The sequence below is a fragment of the Manis javanica genome, chromosome 4 (genome assembly GCF_040802235.1).
Source record: "Manis javanica isolate MJ-LG chromosome 4, MJ_LKY, whole genome shotgun sequence".
In the NCBI taxonomy this organism is placed as follows: Eukaryota; Metazoa; Chordata; class Mammalia; order Pholidota; family Manidae; genus Manis; species Manis javanica.
Window position 1 is genome coordinate 173,863,965 of NC_133159.1, and position 18,992 is coordinate 173,882,956.

At 39.0% G+C, this 18,992-nt stretch overlaps 1 long non-coding RNA gene across 2 annotated transcripts in view; it reads left to right on the top strand.

Moving 5' to 3' along the window:
* The window catches only part of LOC118968104 (uncharacterized), a 35,126-nt gene that overhangs the window by 14,478 nt on the left and 1,656 nt on the right, over nucleotides 1-18,992 (top strand). For both annotated transcript variants that reach the window (XR_005055468.2, XR_012129895.1), the window contains exon 2: nucleotides 18,071-18,169. This is a non-coding gene — a long non-coding RNA (uncharacterized lncRNA). The remainder of the gene's footprint in view (nucleotides 1-18,070; nucleotides 18,170-18,992) is intronic.

The window sequence follows — 18,992 nt, forward strand, 5'->3', positions numbered from 1 at the left end:
GAGGAAAAACCGTTAATCGGTATTGTTCTAACATGTCCCTTGACACCATTGCTTCATTTCAAAAGGTGACATCAAGAAAATTACCATCACGCAAGTGGATTTCAAGACTCTTGTGGGAGAAAGGCATGTCAATGTCCAACCTCCGATATAAGTAGCACTTTGAAATGTTTAGGTATAATGTTCAAAATCAGGGAAAACATCCCCTAAACTCTTTCAGGCATGTTCAGCTACCTCCCACATAAACTAGCTCTCATGAACTCCACCGCTAAGTTAATGAAGGCTATACGAACAAAAATATCAGTGTCTGGTTTTCAAGAATGAGATGAAAAATATGTCACATTGGCAATATGTGAATTGATTTGAATTCCAACTCTCTATAGACAGCCTTACGATACATTTATAGATATCCTGAGCTGGAAACATAGGACAGGACCATACTGCTGCCCCAGTGCCTAGAGAAGCATCCATAAAGGATAAACTCTCCTTTTTCTTGCATTTATTCTTGAGAGATATAGATAGGGGCTGATGGTCCTCAGGAAACACAGGCGTTTTGCTTGTCCTAGTCCCTCTCAGCCTTTGGGCTGGTCTAGCATTCCTCTGCCCCAAGGACCACTTACCCTAGATGAGAGACAAATGCAAGCCAGCAGGAGGCAGTTCACTTACATCTGTGGGATACAGGGCAAGAGTTAATAAAACAGGGAGCCATGGACCATATGTCTCACTATTTAAATTACAAACCAAGCTAAAAACCATTAACTTATTGAATATATTTTCTATTCAACTATTTTGAAAAATACAGCTTCTGTATGACTTGATAGCTAAGTTTGAATTTAGAATTTTCAGACTCTTTGGAGTTCTTCATTGGCACATAAGACCAAGGAAACACCTGGGAGCAGGCCCACCACCGTATGTTTCCAACTACTCATGGTCTGACCCCAAACCGTGAAAAGACTTGCAGGCATATCTGTCGATATTCAGCCATGCGGTGTGAGATCCTACCACAGTCCTCAACATCTTCTGTCCTGCCAAATGGCTCCCTGTGTCTCTATTCCTTGGACCCAGTATTACCCATACGGGTGATGGCCTCAGGAAGACTGGCCTGGAAGCAGGCCAAGTTTATTTGGAAATATAGTCTAGAAGCGGATATAGTCTAGAAGGGTAGCATAATTCCCAGGGGAGCTAATCTCTTACTCCTTCACAAGAGGAGCACATTCAGACCAGAGACAAATGGGGTCCTTGGAAGTACGTCTGTGGCACAGTGGATGACTAGTCTTCCCCAAACCTAAGGGTATTCCACTCGTGTGTTTCCATGACAGAAATATTTCCTACTTGCCTTTAAAACGTAAGTTAGAAAATATACCTCTCGGCTGGAGTAAAAAAGATAATTGTTACAGTATGTTATTGAACATAGATCAAAGTTCTAACTTGATATGATCAAACCAAATGGACCATGCGTGCTGTAATTATTCTGTGAAGGATTTATGGAATTTAGCACAGATTACTGCGTATAGGTCACAGCCAAGCTGGTGTGGGCTTATCTTCATCCCAGATAAGAGTTTCATTGTATTTTGGGAGATGCTCTGTACATAGAATGTACCACATCTTTACATAAATATACTCTGGTTTGGTCTCTTTCTGTTCACACTGATGGCCCACGTCAGACTATTTACTTCAAAATGAACCTCTCCTATAAATGTGCAGCTCCCCTTCTTCAGAGGGGAGCTCCCCGGAGTTTATTCCTGGCCCTCTTACTTTGCACAATCCTTGCCATTTTCTGAGAAAATCTTCTCCATCTCTTCTTTATCCCTATAGAGTTATGTGCGTGATAGAGAAATGCTTTGCATCTGAAAAAAAAAATTCAATTCACAGAGAATCTTTAAGTACCACAGAAAATTGTGTATTGATCTCAGTCCTTATACTTCTCACAAAGAAATTAGGCTAAGTCAGTTTTCTTAGGAACAAGAATCTCAGGAAAGCATGATCATTTGTATGACACATGCCTCACTTTATCATGTTGAGAGTCAGGGAAGGGATTTCACAAATATGCTCCCAGTGAAACACAGAACTTGGGTTTGTTATGCAAGCACAGCGCTTGGGAGCTCACACACTCTCCTTTTTAAGCAGATGGCCATCTCAACCCACACTTTGGAAATAATTCCAAGGATGCCCATTCCCATAAACCCACAGACATTTTTGAGTTGTGTGCACTTCCATTTTTAACCAAGCAGAGTTAAAAAGTAAATAAATAAGTGAAGGACGGATAACCAAACCGAGTAAATGCAAGTGAAATCAGTTAGATTTTCCCTGGGTTGACAAGACAACTGTGGCTGTGACATTCTGGAAGTGACATTAAAAATGATGAGGATAATGCCCACACATTAAACACATTTATTGTGGGTTACTTATTTATTTTTACAGCTTGGCATTTAAGTGGTAAAATAAACTGTTAAATAGATCTGCTTACTCAGACTTACCCTAAATAGTGTGAAGACACTCTATCCAGAGGAAACAATCTTTCCTTTTGCATCAGCTTATCCCAGCTGCAATTATTTGGGTTGAGAGGACTGACATAATTCTCATTTCCGACATACAGATAAGTTGTAAATGATTCCCTGGCGGTCAATGAGTCATAGCGCACCCAAACCTCATTTTCTTCCACTCCACAGAACTAGGCCTTCCTATTTTTTTTTTTTTTTGAACCAGCCACCTTCTCTCCCAGGCAACTTGGGAGCAAGAATCGTAAGAGTGACAAATGCGTGTACACTATTTGAGCTCCGTGCTTTACACATCTCATTCCATCCTCATGATAATGCCATGAGCCAGGTCTTCTGATTCTCTTCATTTAACAAATATACAAATGAAAGATCAGAAAGTTCTGGTGACTTGACTGAAGTTGTTCTTCTTAAGCCATGTCGAGCTGATATTTGAACCTGCACCTGATGACTCAAAAATCATGCTTTAATTACTACGTGAGGTATTTTCATGGTAGGTCTAAATCTTTGGCCTCAGGAGATAGTTCTAGAACACTCTCTTGAAAACATGCAGCAGTGTTTCTGCTGAATCTCTGAGTGCCAGTCGTGGAGTTATTCAAGGAGACCCCAGATCTGAGGGCCCTTCCATGAACTGTCTAGACTTGCTTCTTGAAGCCACTGTAATTTATAGATAAAACACAGGGTCACTATTTGCTCTCTTCTATGGTTCACCAAAGAGGGAATGGGTGGGGGGCCAGATCTGTGAATACTCCCTTATAGTCTTGGTTATCAAATTATCCGTGTATATTCTTGGCGTCTGGTGTCATAGTGTTCATCCCCTCTCTGCTCTCTCTCTTCTGGCAGTTTCCAAACCCATGTACCTGAGCAACTTAACAGCAATTCAAGTGTTTAATTCAATTTATAAAACCAAGTTCAAAATGTATTTGTAAATAAGATACACAATTTCATTTGCTAATTGGGTCTCACTTAACTGACCATAGCAGAATCTCATGGAGTAAATTAGTGGTTTTTGAATTTCTGTGGGCATTGACTACAATGGCAATACAATCTTATATAATTTAAGATCAGCCTTGGTAAAATTGTTAAGATTCCCACATTTCTAAAACCCACTGGTTTCCTGCCATTCCCTAAATCTAAATTAGATTACATGGGATGCTCTCTTGCTAGTGGTTTTGAGGGCTGGCCTTTTAAAACCAGCCAAGGATAACTAATAAAGCCAGTTGTTCTGCTGGTATGCAACTACCTGCCTCGAAATGAACTTGACATTTTTTTTTTCTAATTTCTTAGAATCACTTAGCATACAGGCACATAACTTTGCAGAAGAAAGGGAACAATCTGTTCTTTTGATTACTGGATGAAGCAACAATAATTGTTTAATATGCTCACCAAAATGAATGGAGCATATATTTTTAGGCTGGGGAATAAGAATGTAAAATCCAGAATAATATCATTGCATTATTCACTCTCTCACATGAAACTCTGCCATTTCAGAGAGATTTCTAGAGAGTGCCTTGTTTTTCTTTTCAAAGTGAAGAAAATTTATTTTGAGTCATTAATATGCTTTCACTTTTGTCCCTGTTTATTTTCTTATAAAATTCCAAACTGCGTAACGTTCAATCAACCACAATATCTCCCTCTGAAAAAGCCCGCCATTGGGTACAGTTGAGCGCAGTAAGAATTTGTCTCCTAAAGTTAATCTTTATCAGAGATAAGTTCCTTGTGTGGTCATTCTGCCATTGAGGTTGGTGGTCTCGTTTATCTGCAAAGATTAGCACTTGATTATGACACTTGCTGAGGAGATGGCTGTCTAATCACCAGTACAGGGATCAATGTGGAAAAATTGGACCATCTCCTTTGAATGGCTTTTGCACCTCATCTTCCGCAGTGCTGTATACACTATATATACCACGACTAGATTTACTGCATTTCCTCTCCCTGTTTAGAGGCTGATCATTAGCAGCAAGATGTAGAGATCTCCATTGCCCTGATGCAAAAGGAGCTTCCAAAACACAGTCTACTTCTTAGGAATGTTAAATATGTGACAAAAGCAGTAACAGAAATCATCTATTATTTAGTTCTCAAAACAGGGCTGTGGGCAATTCAGCTTGGTTTGATCATTTGATGAGTTTGGAGAATGCCTCATCATTTTCATACAAATATACAAATTCCATCCAGCTCCTTCTTGTAAACGATGCCAGCCCAGACAATCCTCACTCACACTTCCAGATTTTAACCATTTATTTTAGGCACTTGAAAAGTGATGACATAACGTCAGACCCCTTAAATCAGCATTTTTTTTTTTAAGGAAGTCAAAAGGCAATATAGCCTCAGACTCAAAAACTGATCCAATCAGGAGGCCCTTCTCAACCAGTTCTTGGCTAACATGGAACTGATTCTAAGAGTCTTCCAGTAATCTCTGTTCTCAGCAACAAGTTATTGTCAGAAACTGATGGAAGTAAAATGTCATGATGATTAATTTTTAAGAGAATAATTGCTTTTTCCTTACCAGAATTGGAAAGAGATACAGTGAAATAAACAGAATTAAAACAAACCTACCCCTTAGTAATCTACTATAAACCTATTTTTCTTTCGTGCAAAGCCTTCCTCCCCTACTTGTCAGAGAAGATCAAAAGTTCAATTGCTGAAAGGAGAGGAAATGATTATTCATGCTATATACTTCTATTGTAGTGATGATTGTGGCATAGAGATATATTTTAAAGTAAAATGAGCATCTTAATGTTTTGCAAAGACTGTGGCTATTTCCTTCCTGGCAGTGGAAGTCCTGAGAGGTCCAGGAGGTAAAGCGGAACTGATAACTCTGGTAGCTAGCCAGGTGAAAGCCTGCCTGGCCAGTTTAGGGGAGCTAAGCCTGAATGGGGGATCCTGCAAGAAACGGGACACCACCTTCTGTCTTGATAACTTCCCATCTGGCAAGTTCAACATGTGTTGATTTCTACAGCTGATACTGTGGAAGGGTAGGCAGTAAAACCATACCAAACCAAACCAAACACAAAGTAGAACCACAGGCAGCTGAGCTCAAAATCCTGTCTCAATCACAGTATCCATGTGTATTTAAGGATTTTACCATTAGTGTTCTAGAATTATAAGATTAGAAACTACAGGTTCTCATGTGGTTTGGTGGCCCAGCTCATGGCTCAATGACATCTTGATAATGATACCGAAGGAAACACAGTCCGTAGGTGGGACTGGTCCTTATGCATGCCTTTGTCCTTTAACCTAAGGCTCAGTGCACAGGCTGGTTCACTAGATTTCCAATGACAATGATACCTAACTATATGGAAACAAGTGAATCCTATTCAGTTTAAATCTGGGTTCTTCAATTTCCCTTTGGTCCAACTTTTGCATGTGTCCAAGAAAAGCATCAAATGGCCTCAATTCATCACCTCCTGCCTTCTGCCTATGGAAAGAAACTTAGTAGGTGGCCTTACCTTCTCCAGCTTCGGTATCCCAAACAGCAAGAGCAAATCAAATTGCCTATAAATTATATCTCGTAGATCTCTCTTTAGGATATTAGGTTTTATAACAAAAACACTTTTATTTTATGTGGAAAAAAAATTTATTTTCTCTAGTGTAGTCAGGAAAAAAGGGCAAATTCCCTTGAAGGTGTGATTTCCCATGTCTATTTTTAGTATATGTTTCTAAATGTTTAATTAAATGAACTTTCAGCACTGAACTCTTGAACAATGCAATCATTTTCACGCACACAAATAGACATGTACGCTTACATATACCAACTGTCATGTACCTACATAAATGGAGAGGAACACTGATGGAAAAATGCCAAACAGGAGACAATTCTCAAATTGTTCATGCTTACAAAGCACATATTTTGGGGGGCATTGGATTTACCTTCCATTTTATGTTAACGTTAAAATGAATTTTCAGTCGCCAAGCTGTACGTGAGCATGGGGAAGGGAGGGGAGGAAGATGTGGCCTCTGGTGATCAGGGAAGCAGAGAGAAGGCAAAGCAGCAATTTAAAATGTACTCTGGGTCACCCACAGAATAAATGAGGCTCATGCAGAGCAAGGGATTCATTACTGACTTTCCTACTCATTTGTATTTTTATCTTTCTATTTCTCTGCAACATTCCTTGTTTTTGTACAAAACAATTTTCCAAGTATATATAGATTTTAAACCTGCACTGCACACACCTAGAAGAAAGGTATATGTTCTATGCCCACAGAAGCATGTGGAAAATGATGGTCTGGTTGAGGCTTGTCCATTGTGTGAATGGCACCCTCATGTACAAACATCCATGGATCTTAGGCACCCGATCCCTTCTAGCTCATTCATCAGCTTGACTCAGGAATGAAGCCACCAATAAAATAAATTACGTAGGTATTCTCTTCTTCAACCAGGCGCTTGACCCTGGGGAGGAGAGGTGTGGTTCTTAAAACATCAGACCATCAATTGGCCGAGCTGACTGGGAAACACCATTTCAGAGAATTCTCTGGAAGGGAGGAAAGGTTTGAAACCTCAGCCCTTTCTTAGCCTAGACCATGGCGAGGAGAACCATGTGCAGCCTGACTGTCTCCCAGCCTCCTTGCAGCCACAAATGGTTCCATTTGATAGTCCAAAGGTCAGGCCAGAGAAAACCTGCTGTAACAGGCTTTGGACAGTGCAGACAATTTCCTGGGGAAAACACCACTCTATTTCTGCTTTCCCTGAAGCTGTTAAAAACATGTTTGTTTTGGCATTTTTGAGCCTTGGTGTGATTTTTTTAGTATTCCACAGTTTAAGAGGATTAGGTTACACCTTGTGACGAAAATGAGAGCTGGGAGTAAGCTAACTCCACAGCCTTAGAATCCTATAATTATGGGTTCCGATAGAAGGAGGAAGGTGAGTCTAGATAAACTTTGTTTTAAGGATTTAATACAACATACTGAGCGTGACTTAAGACATATTCTATTTCTGTGTTATACACTTAAGGCATATCGCATAATACCTGGGCCTGAAACATGTCATACGCCAACAGTTTGCAAACTACGAAGGGCTGTGCATACAAGGACTTGGGTACTGGAAGGGAAGTAGGAGTCCAACTGCCCTGCTTTACCGAAGGGACACTGTGTCACATGGTGTTGTGTTCAAGGGGTTTTCTCAGACTCACACAAAAAGCAACAGCTGCCAAGAGAAGACTAATTGCCTAACGTTCATTCCCACACACTACACATGAATGCACACAGGGTCGCTCCTGGTCCTGAGCAAAATCTATGCATTTGACAAAGGCACACACACAATTTTATGTAAAATATAATATTGTACATAGGAATTATGGAATTTGGGTTTGTTTGGTTTTAGGATTGCCAACCAGAAGTAGCTCTGAATTGCTCACATAGCTCTGAAAGTGAAATATGAATACACGGGGGGAAAACAAATACTAGAGGAGACCCAATTCTTTCTCTTTGTAGCAGATTAAAGAGAATCCTGAGCAATTTTCTAAACGTGAACCCAGCTTCCACTGCTGCTAGGCAGGGTTCCTTTAATAGGCCAGATAGAGGATGAAAAACCTGTGATATAACAACTGTCTCTTTATTAAAGGTAGTAGGTATATTCTCCAAGCTAATAATTACACTAAAAAAAAGAATCACAAGAGACATACCTATTCATCTTGTGAAATAGCTACCTGTCAAGTGTCAAAGAGAAAAGTACATTTTACACACTTGCATTTATTCGTTAGGTTCTTTATTAACTCAAATGGCCTCCAAAATATTTTCCCTTTAAAGGCAGAGACCATATCTTTAAAATTAATTTAAACTATGTTCATGGAATCATAACAAAAAGCAACCACAAATATCACTTTTCACTTTTTTTTGGACAAGGTTTATTTAAAGCTTCCTTTCAAGATCACACACATTCTTAGGAAAGAAGGAAAAACTACAAAAGTCTAGCATGCTGCAAAAATATAGATCTACCATGAAAAGACAAGGAGACAATGTGATGTGTGTGTGTGTGTGTATGTGCACGTGCATGAGAGAGAGACAGTGTCACAGAGACAGAGAGAGAAGACATAACTTATCAAGAAGATTGGATCCAATTGAACTTATAACATTATTTAATATCTCCCACTTACCTCTCACTAGCATTGACATCACTGTGTCTAGTGAGTGGAGATAGAGTAGATACACCAAGATTCTCAGGGGACACCAGCTTTGTCCATAAATCATACCAAACTAAAGAATTTCAGAAACAAATCTATTTATCTCCCCTGTCCAGCTCATGCCATAGCCTGGACATCACAAGATTAGTATTAATAATAGATTATTATAAATGGTAAGAAATTTTTTGGGAATGGATATCACTGTGTAAAAAAAAAATAGGATTCATCAGAACAATTTCCTAGCAGATGTATTTATTGTCCTGTGTTTCTTAACAAAAAAACAAAGGAGGTGTGGGAAAGGAATGTAGGTGTGCAGGAGAGGTAAACAGAGGCAAACTTATTTTTTGTCACCCACTGGCCAAATTTCCCTTGTAGGAACTGTGTACTTAATAGCCCTGGGTCCCATTCCATCTTTTGGGAAAAAATTTTCGGAAAAATTAAAAACTTTAAATTTACTTGTTCTTTAGCTAAATGAATTTCTGAGCTTCTCTAGATAAGTGAATATGGACAGAGAACAAGGGGATGCTACACTCTTAGGGAGGATGAAGAAGGGTGGGTGTAGGAGGGCCCCATGGAAGATAGAGGTTTTATAGTCAACCACACTGAATTACATTTTATCTAAGGCTGCATTTTAGGTGTAGAATTGTATGCCTGGGTTTAAATTTTTTTTTTTCTTGGAGAGATGAAGGTATAGATAGAAAATGTTCATGCTATTAAAAATACTTTAGTAGTTGTTGCCTAAACCTCTCTGCAAACTAAAAGAAGTCACCACATAGCCTCTGGCTTTTCTAAATACCCCTGTCATAACCTCTTCCTCCATTTTTAAAGGTGATTTGTTATGTAATAAAGACCATATACAACAAATGCACAGTTAACATCACATTCAAGGACAAAAAGCTGAAAGCTTTTCCTCTGACAGCTGGAAAAAGATGAGGATGCCCACTCTCAGCACTTTTATTCAACATGGTACTGGAAGTTCCAGCCATGGCAACCAGACAAGAAAAAAGAGATAAGAGGCATCCAAATTGGTAAGGAAGAAGTAAAACTGTCCCTATTTACAGATGACATAATATTATATACAGAAAACTCTAAAGACTTCACCAAAAAATTATTAAAAATAATAATTGGATTCAGCAAAGTTACAGGATACAAAATCAGTATGCAGAAGTTTGATGCATTCTTATTTACTAACAATGATGAACTAGCAGAAAGAGAAATCAAGAAAACAATTCTATTTACCATTGCATCCAGAAGAATAAAATACCTAGGAATAAACCTGACCAAGGAGATGAAAGACCTGCACTCTGAAAACTATAAGGCACTCATGAGAAATTAAAACAGACACAAATAAATGGAAATTTATCCCAGGCTCGTGGATAAGAAGAATTAATATTGTCAAAATGGCCATCCTACCCAAAGCAGGTATTTTCATAGGCAATCCCTATGAAAATACCAATGGCATTTTTTAATGAATGAGATAAAACAATCCTAAAATATATATGGAACCACAAAAGACCCTGAATAGCCAAAGCAATCTCGAGAAACAAGAATATAGCTGGAGTTATCATGCTCCCTGACTTCAAGCTATACTACAAAGCTATAGTAATCAAAACAGTATGGTACTGGCATATGTATGGTACTGGTACCATAGCTCATTGGAACAGAATAGAGAGACCAGAAATAAACTCACACATACATGGTCAATAAAAATATGACAAAGGAGTCATGCACATTCAATGGGGAAAAGACAGTCTATTCAATAAATGGTGTTGGGAAAACTGGACAGCTACATGTAAGGTAATAAAACCGGATTGCTCCCTAATACCAGACACAAAAGTAAACTCAAAATGGATTAAAGACCTAAATATAAAACATGAAACCATAAAACTTTTTTTAGAAATAAAGGAGAAAATCTATTGAACACAAACATGAGTAATTTTTTCTAGATAAGTTTCCTGGGCAAGGGGAACAAAAGCAAAAATAAGCAAGTGGGACTACATCAAACTAAAAAGCTTCTGTACAGCAAAGGAAACCATCAAGAAAACAAAAAAGGAAATCTACAGTATTTGTGGGATATACTGTATCCCATGAATAGGATGATATAGGAGAATATATTCATAAATGATACATCCAATAAGGGGTTAACATCCAAAATTTATAAAGAACTTGGGATTAAATATGGCAATGTGAGAGGTGAGACGGAGGCTTCCTCCTAAAACCGCATGTAATATGAAAATATAATTAATACTATTAATCCTGAAAGAGCAACAGGAAAGAGGGCTGTACCAAGCTGCATACACCTGGAGGAAAGAATAAACCTCACAGAACAGGGTAATGTACCAAAGCCATGGCCCGGCAGGACCCGAGCCCCTCCCCCACCCCAGCTCACCAGCAGGAGGAGGAGAAACGGAGCAGGGAGGGGGTGGAGGCCTGGGGCTGCTGAATACCTAACTCCAGAGATCTGCTCTGGGAGCACAAACCTCCATTTCATGGTGCTTTCATGGTACTCTCATGATGGAAAGCTGACTTACCTGAAGAAAACAAAATCTCTGATTCAAAAAGTTATATTCACCCTTATGCTTATTGCTGCATTATTTACAATCACCAAGATATGGAAGCAACCAAAGTGTCAATAGATGAATGCATAAAGAAGATGCTGTATGTATATACAATGGAGTATTATTTGGCCATAAAAAAAGAAAGAAATCCTATCATTTGCGACAACATAAATGGACTGAGAAGATATTATGCTAAGTGAACTAAGCCTGGTGGAGAAAGGCAAATACCACATGATTTCACTTTTATGTGGAATCTAAAATCAAAGCAAAACAAAATGAACAAAATAGCAGTAGACTCATAGACACTCAGAAGTGACTGGTTGTTACCATGGAGGAGCTGGGGTGCATGGGTGAAATAGGTGAATGGGATAAAAAGGCACAAAATCTCCATCATAATGTAAATTAGTCACGGGGATGAAAGTGCAGCATAGAGAATATAGTCACTAGTTCTGTAACATCTTTCTATGTTGACAGTGACTACACTAGTTGAGGTGAGCATTTAATAATGTAGATAACTGTCAAATCACTAGGTTGTATACTTGAAGCCAAAACAATATTGTATATCAAGTATACTTCAATAAAAAAAAAATCACACGATGATTTATACTGTGAAAGCATAATTGCTGCTCTTAAGTTTTCTGTCATTACAAATGCTTTTTGTGACGAATTAATGACACAATGTCATTCAAATACACTGAAGGTCAAGAGGCTGTCATTTTGAAATCTCGAGGCAATTCAACTGAGGATGATTCATCATTTTCATTGAAAGGAATTTCCGCTCACTGTTTCTAACACTTTGCTTGGTGACAGCATAAAGTCTTTGTAGAAGTTTGTGTTGGGAAGAATGCCAACTGGTTTTATGCAGTTTTTATTCATTCAGTCATTCATTCAAGTATATAATAGACCCTCAGAATGCGTCAGATCCTCTGTGAGCATTGGGAACAGAAAACAGGATAAAAAGACCCTGTCTCTACCTTCAGAAAGCTCAGGGTCTAACAGATGATTAAATAGTACAGTAAGTAGTAAAATATCAATAAACACACAAAGTAAGTAAGGAACATAAAGCCTGAGCTTGAAAGCCAGACATGTGTAAAGGAAAAGATGGGAAGAGCGATTTCCCCAGAGAAGACACCTAAACTGTGACTTTATAATGAAAGGACATTAACTGTAAGGGAGAAAAACCGAATAGAAAGAGAAGATGTTCTTGTTCTTAGGTAAGATAGTTTGATGTTTGGTTTTTACTTTGACAATGAGAATATGCTTAAAGATTTTAATTAGAGGAGAGGCAATGTCAAATTCACATTTGAGAAAAGTTAGTGTGGGTTTCTTACTATTTTTAGTAAGAAGATAAGAAATCAGTTTGAGAAGCAGTAGAGACTAGTGGTCAGACCAAAAACTCTGGGGGTAACTGCCTATATTTAAATCATAGTAATAGCTGTGTAGCTTTGGAGAGGTTCACTCCATGCACCAGGCTTTTCCTTCTGTAATAATAACAGTACTTACTCTATGCATGTTTAAGAAGGATTCAAAAAGTCAATATATGCAAAAGTGGTTGGAACAGTGCTGGGCATACAGTGGATGCTCAGGAAGAGCTAGGTGCTAGAAGAATTTTGCAATGATATATGGAAGAAATTAGGAGGAACTGGGGTAAGCCAGTGTAATGAGAATAGAGAGGAGGAGGTGGGTTTGAGAAATACTTATGAAGTAGAATCTGAGACTCGGTAACTGATGGGATGTAAAGGGTTAGAGAGAAGTAGGGAGCTGAGACAAACTCCAGATTTCTGATTTGCGTGCCTGGTGTATGTTGTGTCTCTGTTCACTGCAGTTGAGAATATAGGAAGGCAGGCCCATATGGTGCAATATGATGAATTTGGTTTTGGACATAGACTTGGAGATGTCTTAGCACTTCTGACTGGAAGGTCCAATAGGCAGTTGAATATCATATTTGGAATTGTAGGAAAAAGAAGCTTGGCAGAGGATATAGATTTGGCATATTAATGATATTGAAGCCATGGAGCAGATGAGATCATCCTAGAGAGTGAATCAAATGAGGAGAAGGCCAAAGATAACACTCCAAAGAGCATGTAAGAAGAGGGTGGAATTAAAAACTGACAACAGAAACTGAGAATGAAAAAACAAAGGAGAGATTCCAGCTTCTGGCTATGATGGAGTAAAAACGCACTGCATTAATCCTCCCATTATAAACAACCATCAAGCCAGACAAAATATATGAAATTACTGTTTTCAGATGTCGGATCCCACAGTGCAGTTCGGTGCTCCCTGCGCGGAGGGAAGCAAACGCGGTGAGCACCACGATTGCTTCGGCTTTCCGCCTGCGGGTATTTCTGCTCTGCAGGGCAGGAGAGAGAAACCCAGTCAGGGAACAATGGTTTGCTGGGTTGAAGAGAGAGAGCTCAGGGTCCCTGATGCACACAGCTGGAAATTGCGGAGCGCTAGAGAGGACTGGACTGTACACGGAAGATGCTCCGACCCTCCGCAGAGGGATCTTACTGAGGATTTGGCAGACACTAAGCTGTACATGGGTGAGATGATATTCCATGATCCTGAGCCCAGCCCAGTACCAAGTAAAGAACAGTTACTGTGGAGCTATGGGCTGAGCCATGATCAGAGCTTGGATGAGGCTGAGAAGCCTTTAATTTCCTCCCAGCTAGAGGGAAGGGATCTTACTGAACAGCACGAACTTTCTATGCCGTAGATTTGAGACCGCACATTAGGAGAAGGGCATAGCTAGATCTACCCTAATGAAGCATTAAGATCCATCTTAAAATGATACAACTGATATGAAAGGAAATTAACTCCTTACCAGAACAAAATGCAATAGTGAACAGAATCCAAACACTCAAGAATTTGATATTCACATGTCCAGTATACATTAGTAGTAAAAATGTTTTCAAGTTTGCTGAAAAATATAAAATAAGAGATCCAAGAAGCTCAATAAGTTCCAGGTAGAATAGACAAAAGAAAACCACAACATGGGACATCATAATAAAAATAATTAGACCTCCAAAGAAGCAGGTGAATGTGACCCCACACAAGAGAAGAAATAATAAACAGAAATAGATTCAGAAATTAGATAACAGAATTAGAAAATGAGGCCTTTAAACGAACAGTTATAAATAGGCTAAAAAAATTTTTAAGTAAATATGAAAACAATGAAGGAAAAATTACAGTCCCAAAAGCAAAATGGAAATTCAAAAAAAAGAAACTCCCGAAAATTTTAGAAGTTCACAATATAATCTTGCAATGAGAAGACCGCTAGATAGATTGCATAGCTGGTTAGACCCTGCAGAATAAGAGAGCAGTGAACTTCATTCTCAAAAAAACGAACATCAAATTAAGATGTGATCTAGCAATTCCACTTTTGGGGACATACGCAAAATAAATAAAGTTAGGGACTCAACAGATATATGCACACTCATATTCATAGCAATATCGTTCACAATAGCCAAAGGATGGAAACAATTCAAGTGTCCATTGATGGATAAGTGGATAAACGAAATATGGCAGGTACATATAATCGATATTATTCAACTAAGGTTGAATTATTAACAAGGCAGGAAACTCTAATGCATGCAGGAAACTATAATACTTATTAACAATGCAGGAAACTCTAATATATGCTGCAACATGGATGGATGAATGAAGTAAGTCAGTCACAAAAGACTGCATTTATATGAGGTCCCCAGAGTAGTCAAATTCATAGAAACAGAAAGCAGAGAGGTGGTTGCTAGGAATGGGGAACAGGAAACAATGGGGATTTTGTATTTAATTGGTACAGAGTTTCAATGGAGGGTGAGGAAGAAGCCCTGAAGAATGATGTGGGGATGGTCGGAAAACCATATAAATGTACTTAATGCCACAAAGCTTTACACTTAAACATGGTTAAAATCATAGATTGTATAGTATGTGTATTTTTGTTTACATGTTCCAGTGAGTAGTCTCTGGTTAGTCAGATTGCAATTTTTCCTTTCTATTTGGTATTTTGTAACTTTTAGATAAAGAAAATATTAAGAAGAAAGGGGAAAAGGAGACAGACAAACAAAAATAAACTGAAGAACTATCATCTTTGTAACATCGCCAAAGGAATAGAGTAGGATTTATATCCAGTACCTCTGGATGCAAATGTCAGGGAACAATTTCTACTCAGGTATAATACCCAGAGTTGGAATACTAAGTGATAGAAGGAGGTGAATGAATGGCTTGATATTAAGATTCCACAGGTACACCTAAGTATTGTTTTGTTTTCATTTTATTTTATTTAGCCTTTGCATAGTAAGAACTTTTCTGACTTAAAAATCCAGCAAACTTGAAAGCAATGAAATCTAGCCAAAATGAATGACAAAGAGAAAAATAAAAGGTGAAAAACTGAGCCATGTTTCAGTGACCCATGGGACAAGATCAATCGAATGTTCATGTACTTGGAGTACTAGAAAGAGAAATTAGGGCAGGAAAAGCATTTATAGAAAAAACAATGGAAGCGTTTCCAAATTTGCTAAAATATATAAACTAACAGGTTCAGGAAGCTCAGGAAAAGCCCATAGAATAAATAGAAAACCATTGCAAGACACATCATCATCAAACTGCTAAAATAAAACACAAAAATGGTGGGAGAAAAACCTTAAAATCACGGGAGGGGAGGTATACACAGGAGACAGTGACAAGAACGGCTGCCAATTTCAACAGAAACAGTGAAAGCCAGGAGACAAAGAAATGCCATCTTAAAAGTGTTGGAAGAATAATAAACACACAAAATATCTGTTGACCTAACACCCTATATCTTTTTAAAAAGTTCTTCAAAAACAAAGACAGCGTGAAGAATTTTTAGACCAAAAAAGGTGATCACCGCTGGCAGAACTGCATTACATGAAATGTTAAGTGAAGTTCATGAGCCTGAAGGAAAGTGATAACCTGTGGACATGCATATCTACACAAGGCCTGAGCAGTGACAGATGACGCTTATTTGTTCGTACCCTATTCCCAGGGTCTCCCCCACTGCTTGGTAACCAGGATGTCCCCGAGGGTGGAACTTCAGCCACACTGTTCTTTGAGAGAAGTCACCCTCTCTGTCCGCAAATAACTTCTGTCTGGTTAACTCCTGCTCATCTTGTAATCAACGCAATAGTGATTTTATCCGAGCCGTCTTCCCTTGCGCTCCGAACCACGCTTGGGTTCTCTGTTGTAGGGTCTCAGAGTAGCCTATCCTTCATTCTCTTCTTACTTACCTCAGATTGTGCTTACACAGTTTCACAAAAATACTTATGACTATTTTAGGTAGTTCTGGCTTCTTCCACTAGAAAATATGCTCCATGAAGGCAGGGAGCCTGTGGTTTTGGTTCCTTGTTGTGTCTCCAGGGGTTACATAGTTGATGCTTGATAAATGGTTGTTGGATGGATTCACGAATGAAGGTTAGAGGTTGATAGAAGGATGGTATTAAAGTTTAAAGGAGTCAGGAGAAACATCTCAAAAATACTGTGAGGAAAGTGGATCTTTGAAGAAGGGTGGACATCATTTGAATATTAAGGAAGGATGCCCTGTGAGGCCACAGCTGAATGAGTCATCTACGTGGATGAATATGCAAGTTTCATAGGATCATGAAGGCTCATGGGAAAGACAAGCAAGACTATGTTAATGTATAAAGTGACAAGGAAATTGATACGCAAATGTCATGACTAGGGGTAGAGCATCCTATCGATGAATAGCTGTGTCTTATAGAAATAGTGGTTCACATAGCAGGGCGAAGGAGTGCTTCCAGACCCTACGGTGTTGCAAAGTGTGAAGTTAATGACCTGTACGTAAGAGAGCTGTGAGACACATAACTACCTCTCCTCAAGGGCACACTGGGTGCAGGGCACAGGCCTCCAGATGGAGTTCGCAGAGACTGGATTTAAAAAGTTCACACTGGCCTGTGAGCCCAAGAAAAGGCTAATAAGATTCAGTTTGACATTGGGAAAGAAGCAAAGATCCTAACTCCATTACTGCCTGTTAAAAACATTTTCGACTTAGAGTTTGGCAACATCTCTAAAGCCACGTCTATGTATAAAGAGCCTCAGATCTAATCCTGATGGAAAGTCCTTCTGGAACTTTATGGACCTAAAGGGATTTGTCAGTCTTGTGAGTGAAAAGATCCATCTGTTCAACACTCAAATCACCTCTGCTGCAGATAAAGAGGAGAAATGAGCCTTCTCTTTGGTTAAAGGGCGTATTTGAGTTTGTGTAACAAGGACTCCCGACAGGAAGGAAACTGTACAGACATCAAATCTGAAAGCATATGACACCCAAGCTACTCAGCAGCAGGAGACGGAGCAGAGAAGGTAGAACATTGATCATGTATGTAGAGGTTTTCTCTGGGTAAGGCGTTTGGCTAGTGTATAGTGAAAGTTATGATTTTATCTTCACACCAGATTCCAGTCTTCTGTGCTTGTTGTGACATTATAACTGATCTCAGGGAATACTATGGAATGTTCCCCTTCTGAAGGTTGTTCTGTTATTTGCTTGTATAAGGACTGCATTCATAATAGCAGACACATACTTCATATTATGGGACACTTCATCTCCAGCAACCAGTCTTAAAATGCCAGTTCCTCCAGGAAGGACTCTAGTACATTCAGTTTCTCATCAGTTCATGACAGCTGAATATGAATTGATTTCTCAGTCCTTAGGGGAAAGGGAGACACCATTATATTTAATGGAAAGAATCACAGAGCTTTCTGCTAAGGCACACTGGATCTTGAAAAAGCTCAGCCTTGAACATAAGGGCAGTAGGTGCCTTAAGATAGATAATGCACATCCAGTTGTAGCAAAGGCAATCAATTGTGAAGGAAATTGGGATGGGAACAGTGACAAACAAAACCTTAACTTTACTTTTATTCATCCATTCAGCAAACGTCATGGAGTACCTTCTACATACAGAGAAATGCAGCATTGAGCAAAGCGGACAGTCATCATAGCCTCAGCAAGCATGGATTCCAGTGGGAGGAGGTATGTGTGACACAAAGCAAGTAGTAAATTTAAACCTCATTTAATTAAGATACGTGCCATGGCATAAAGTCAATGAGGCAAATGGGGTGAAGTTCAGTGCTTTGGAGATTTGGGGTAAAATTAGATTTGAAGGAGCTGGGAGAAAGAGCCATGCAAACATCTTAATGAAGAGTGTTCCAGGCTGAAGGCACAGCAAGTGCAAAGGCCCTGAGGCACAAGTGTGCCTGGCATATTCAAAGAAGAGCAAGGAGACCACTGGCATAAATAGACAAGAATAAGAATTGAGTGAAGGAACAAGAGTGGCATATCGGTAGGGACTTGGTTTTTATTCACTGAGATGGGAAGACACCAGAAATTTTTCAGAGGGATAACATGATCTTAAGATATTTTTCAAAGATGCTTTTGGCTGTTGTATTTGTAAAAGACTGTAAGGGCAAAGCAGGGAAATAAGGAAGAGGTGCCTCTTACAGAAAATAGGATAATGGTGGAGGGTCACAGTGATTGCCTTGGAGATGATGAGAAACAGTTACAAGCAGTATACATTTTGTAGTTCAAGCCAAGATTTGCTCTTAGATGCCATATATAAGAGAAAGAGAGGAGTCAAAGATGATTACAAAATATTTGGCTGAGCAACTAGAGGGGGAGAATCATCCTTAATTGAGGTAGGAAGGATTTTGGAGAGCATACCATAAGTTAACACGTACATTCATAGTTTGAGATTTCCATTACCCACCCCAGTGGAAATTTCAGATAGGCAGTTGGAAGTATGAATCTAGATTTGCAGGGAGAAGATTTGGCTGGGAGATAAATGTATGCATCATCA